General features: G+C 40.6%; 1 long non-coding RNA gene across 1 annotated transcript; it reads left to right on the forward strand.

Moving 5' to 3' along the window:
- The first annotated feature begins 2042 nt into the window (after positions 1 to 2042).
- On the forward strand, positions 2043 to 4730 carry LOC135734129 (uncharacterized). Its single transcript, XR_010527177.2, has 3 exons — positions 2043 to 4302; positions 4435 to 4526; positions 4640 to 4730. It is a non-coding gene; the product is annotated as an uncharacterized lncRNA (long non-coding RNA).
- Positions 4731 to 5842: the final 1112 nt, after the last annotated feature.

The raw sequence follows: 5842 nt of genomic DNA on the forward strand, positions 1-5842 counted from the left end.
TTGGTAAGTAACGTTATTAAATATAGCATTTTGTCATGTTAGAAATACGAATTAATTTACAGATATAAATAATTTTACAGCTAATTCAACCGACACAATAAATTAATTTAATTATCAAACCACTCCACTATAAACTTGAAGGGTGCTTTTGTGAAAATACGTTAATTCGTCTATGTAACGTTAACTTACTCCAAGCAAGTAGGGGCGGCAAGAGACATTTTATTAAATTTATTACATTTTATTATTAATGTTAAGTTAAGCAGGGGCTGTTTTAGCTAACCCCACCAAAATTTAAGTTACGTTCGTGTCTTGTCTTCAGGATTTGCAGCGGCCTGGTTGATATTGGCTTGATAAACTCTGATAAAAATGTAAAACATATAAGGCAATCTATCTTTAGATAAGATACTACAGACATAACATATGTAGGTTAGTTACCTTAATACTGATTAAACTAGTCAGCGTTGCTGCTTCACCTGTTGGTTTTGGTAAATCACAAAAGGTCGAAATTCGAGGTGAAAAAGAGGAAAAATCGGTCTGCGATAGTTTGACACGACGATACACCAAAGCCTCAAAAACATCATGATATACAAACACAACTGGATTAGAGCAGCCCTTAAACACATCTCCAAAGTGTCCGCCTTTATGTAGCACTGCGCAAACCGATATGACATCAAAGTAAGTTACCGCGTGATTAAACTTTTCCTTGGCTTTTGAATGACTCTCGCGGTACTTCGATGTCATGTTATACTGTTGGTCTGCGCATGTCTGCATGAAATCAAACACTCGCACGTTTTTAGCTGGGGTAGCGTTTGTGTGTTCAGTGATTTAGGGTGTAACATAAAAAGATTATTAAATGAATATAATCAATAAATATTATAACAAACCTCTTTTTAAATGAGAAGGTGTCATTAACAAACTTTTATTTAAAACATTAATATATGGTACGTAAATCATGAAATGCATAACATCAAAATTCAATGGGAAAACAAACAACAAAGTATTTTAGATGAGACACATTCAGCATTTATTAATTTTTTGCATTTTTTGTTGATCTACTTTTATCTACAGTAGCCCCTCCACAGTAGACCGAATGTATGATGATCAATTATTAAAATGCACTAGGATTCATAGGTCAGTAAACAAACAAACAACAAAAAGGTAGTGTCTTAATAGAATGGCTATGCATTTTTTGCTTTTGTTACATAGTTCATACATCAAAATCCTTAAATGTTAATAATTATGGATTCCAACTTGTTGCAGCTTGACGACATATGTAGAATTTGAAGGAGAAGGGACAGCTGAGTAACAAAGCAGTGTAATGATGATGGAGACACGAGCCAGAGAATGGGTGGATCAAACACCAGGTCATGAGTCAGGTAAGCATAATGAGTTACACCAGTGATTATCAACTCTGTTCCTGGAGTCCCACTGCATTTTGTATGTCTCTTTAATCTAACAGACAGAGGTTGCGTTGATATACCAGTTGAGTGCATATACACGACAGAAAGTAATTGTGCAAGACTGTCCCATCATGTTAGAAAGCAGTGTTTTCAAACTCCAGTCCTCGGGCCCCCCTCCCAGAATGTTCAGATGTCTCCATATATAAAACACCTGATTTAGTTTATCAGCTTGTTAGGGTGTTAATTTAGGAAACGTTACAAACATTGGCTGTGTCCGAAAGCTTAGGCAGCTGACTTGTTGCCTCGGAGCCTCATGAGGCATAGGCTTCGGTGGCATGAAGGCAGCTCCGGGAAACACTTTCGGACACCATATAACTACATTCAACACTCGTTTTCACTCTTGAGACACTGGGGTGACCACCAAGAACGAGTTACCTACAAAAACAGTAATATTGTGTCGTCAGAAATGTGACGAGAAAATAGTTTGTTGCTGGTATCTTGAATGGTCTGAATAGGACTCGGCTTTAAATGTAAGTTTGTTAACTTGTGAAACTTACTTGCTCCACCATTTACAGCTCCTGTGTGTGCAGATCATCAAACAGATGGTTAAAGTGTTGATCCACCTAACATTCAAGGTAAAAGAGTATTTGTTCACAGCATTATCTAAGACAGCATATCCCTTGATATTACAATATTGATGTTATTGTCTGACTCATACAAAACAGAATTTTTTGTCCTGTGACCCTCGGCTGACCATCAAGAAAGTACACAGTAAGTTAACAAGAATCTGTCCTCACTTTTGATAATTACTAAATGATGGGAGTACATTGCACATTTAAGGACTGTCTCAGTAAAGGGTAACACAAAAAACTCACAGTAAATAATATAAAGAATCAGTTGAAATGCATGAACTTGTTAATGCAGGGTGTTAGATCTGGTCTCCACACAACAGACAAAATAAAAAAAATGATCCAGCCCGGGACACCAGATCACGTCAGAAAATTTAAGTTTACTTGTTTAACAGGCATTTGTCAGTTAAAAGGTTGATCAATCGTTGCTAAAAGAGATCATAAACAGAGTCGTGAGACGGAGGTTTAGATGATAAAATAGAACAGAGTTTTATTGATGGACAGCAGTTTCAGATGCATATGCCTCAATGTTCTATCCAGGAATATATAGCATGCACTGTTATATTACAATTGCTCAGCTGAAACATCCCTTACTGTGCATTCAGACCGCCACCGGCGAGAGCGTCAATAGAAGCTCTGGCTGCCCTGACAACGACGCTAAAGAAAAGTTTTAGTGGACGCCCTGACGCTCAAATGCATTCTCTGAACTCCTCTCAGGCGGAGGTTTCCGCCTTCCGATTGGTTGCCGGTGAACATTTCCGCCTTCCGATTGGTTGCTGCCGAACCGCGTCATATCTCATTACCATAAAGTTGAGCTGATTTCAACTCTCGACGCTCACGCTGTACGACGCGGCGCGCCGCTACTCGCCGCCGGCTTTCATTGAAAATTAATGACTTCTGGCCACTTTGACGCTCTCGCCGGTGGCGGTCTGAATGCACAGTTAGACCTTGGGCTTCCATAAACATTCTCTTTATCTATCTCTGTTTACACACAGACAGAACAGCTCTATGAAACTTCCCAAATGTAAAACTGAACCACCAAGAGACATATAAAATTTAGAAATACAATGAATTAATGAATGATATAATAAAATATAGAAATATAATAATGAATAAATAAATAAAAAACAATAATGTAATAACAAAAATGATAATAATAAAATTGATAATGATAAAATAATATTAAGTAATCAAATACAATAATTAAATGGATAATAACTAATGATTATAAAATGATTATGTAAATAAATGATTAAAGATAAAAAACACAATAATAAAAACATTCTTCATGTGAGGATCTAAGGTAGGATCCTTCAAGTGGTACCCAAACTCTGTCCTGTGGGGCGGTTGTCCTACAGGGTTCAGCTCCAACTCGCCTCAGCATACTTGCCTGGAAGTTTCTATTATGCTTAGTAAGATGTGTTTGATTAGGGTTGGAGCTAAACTCTGCAGGACACCCACCGAATTTGGGTACCCCTGTGTTATAATGTCAGTTGACTTGTAATGATTCAGATGAGTGCTGAAGGTATCATTTGTCTATTGGTCTATTAGAAGGCACTGAATTCATCAGAGAATATTGCAATGTTTCCTTTTAACATTTGTAATTTCATGTTTTAAACAAAAAAATACGTTTAGCTGTAAATAAAAAATTACATTGTACTTGAGTGTTTGCACAAACAGTTTTTATTAAATTTTTTATTTGTATTTATAGACCTTCTTCAGTGAGCTGTCCACGATCCCTGGGACTAACTCCTCACAAGCGTCCCACTTGTGCTTCACAGGTTAGAGTTTTACCAGAGCCCTTATCATAACTAGTGCCACGTTACAAAGTAATTGAATGTGCATGTATTAATTCTCTGTTTTCTGCATTTCCAGCCAAGTGGGACAAAGCTAGTTGAGGAGTTCCCTCCAGGAGGTCTGTTGGAGGCTCGAGTAGGTTCTGTGTCCCGCGGTTTGTCCCGGGGAGTCTGTAAGTTTGAAATGTTGTAATACATATTTATTAAGATTTGAGGGCTTCACAATTGTTCTTTAACTTGTAATTTTTATTCTTGCTTATCAGATTTTGGACAGCCCAATGGGCGAAGGTCAGGCCCGGGCAGGATTCAGTCTGCGAAAATCTAGCAGGTTTAAATTTGATCATAACTAGTTCAATTTTAAGTTAAAAAGTAGTTTAATGATCATTTGTTAATTCTCAGTTTGTTATTTTTCTTGCAGACTGTTACTGTGACATGTGAGGAGGTGGATGCAAGCTTTAGGCAAAGATCTAATGCTCCGTGAGTTCAGCTTTTAACCTTTTGTTTTACTTAATCATTTGTAATATTTGTTTTAGCCATGTTTATGTGAATATGTAAACAGCAATTGGGTAGTCCCTGAATATTTTTATATTTATTTATATATATATATAGACCAGTACGCCCCCTCATATGTCCGGTACCTGCCCGGGTTACCAGACGACCCATGGCCGCTCGTCCGCCGGTCCGGTCCTCAGAGGACATCTGTAAGTTATTAAAAAATTCATTTAAATTTCAATCAGTTTTTCTTATATGCACAATTGTTCTTAAAATCGTAACTTTTAGTGTTACTGACATTATTTTTATTCTTGCTTATCAGGTTCAGCTCAGCCTGAGACTGGGTCCGCCGGTGCGACTGGCAGAGGTCCGCCAGAGGGCCGGCAGAGGGCATGTCCCGGTCGCGCCCGCTCCTCTGGGGGTTGCTCCTGCTCCTCTGGGGGCCGCGCCCGCTCCTCTGGGGGTCGCGCCCGCTCCTCTGGCGGTTCCGGCCCTCAGCCAGTCGTGCCGTCGGCCGGTCCTCAGCAAGTGCTGCCATCGGCCGCTCCGTTGCTTGTCCTGCCGACGGCAACTGCTGAGCAGGTCCAGAACTCAGAGGACATCTGTAAGTTATTAAAAAATTCATTTAAATTTCAATCAGTTTTTCTTATATGCACAATTGTTCTTAAAATCGTAACTTTTAGTGTTACTGACATTATTTTTATTCTTGCTTATCAGGTTCAGCTCAGCCTGAGACTGGGTCCGCCGGTGCGACTGGCAGAGGTCCGCCAGAGGGCCGGCAGAGGGCAGGTCCCGGTCGCGCCCGCTCCTCTGGGGGTTGCTCCTGCTCCTCTGGGGGCCGCGCCCGCTCCTCTGGGGGTTGCTCCTGCTCCTCTGGGGGCCGCGCCCGCTCCTCTGGGGGTCGCGCCCGCTCCTCTGGCGGTCCCGGCCCTCAGCCAGTCGTGCCGTCGGGCGATCCTCAGCAGGTGCTGCCATCGGCCGCTCCGTTGCTGGTCCTGCCGACGGCAACTGCTGAGCAGGTCCAGAACTCAGAGGACATCTGTAAGTTATTAAAAAATTCATTTAAATTTCAATCAGTTTTTCTTATATGCACAATTGTTCTTAAAATCGTAACTTTTAGTGTTACTGACATTATTTTTATTCTTGCTTATCAGGTTCAGCTCAGCCTGAGACTGGGTCCGCGGGTGCGACTGGCAGAGGGCCGCCAGAGGGCCGGCAGAGGGCAGGTCCCGGTTTTTTTACAGCCACACACATTTGATGAGGGGGAGGTTGAGGCAAAAAAAGCCAGAGTAAGTCTCAGTCTCAGAGGTAGAAATTTATCAGAACCCTACACACATCTACTGCCAATTTATGTGTAGTGTAATATACATGCATTAAATCTCTATTTGTTTAATTAGCTGCAAAAGAAGAAAAAAAGAGGAAGGAGAAGACGGGGGACGGCAAAGTCTAAAGCTCAGTAAGTTTTAGCAAAATAACTTTAACATTTGTAACATGCTTTTTATAGGCAGCATTTGGTTAGTGTTGG

This window comes from Paramisgurnus dabryanus, chromosome 17 (genome assembly GCF_030506205.2).
Source record: "Paramisgurnus dabryanus chromosome 17, PD_genome_1.1, whole genome shotgun sequence".
NCBI lineage: Eukaryota > Metazoa > Chordata > Actinopteri > Cypriniformes > Cobitidae > Paramisgurnus > Paramisgurnus dabryanus.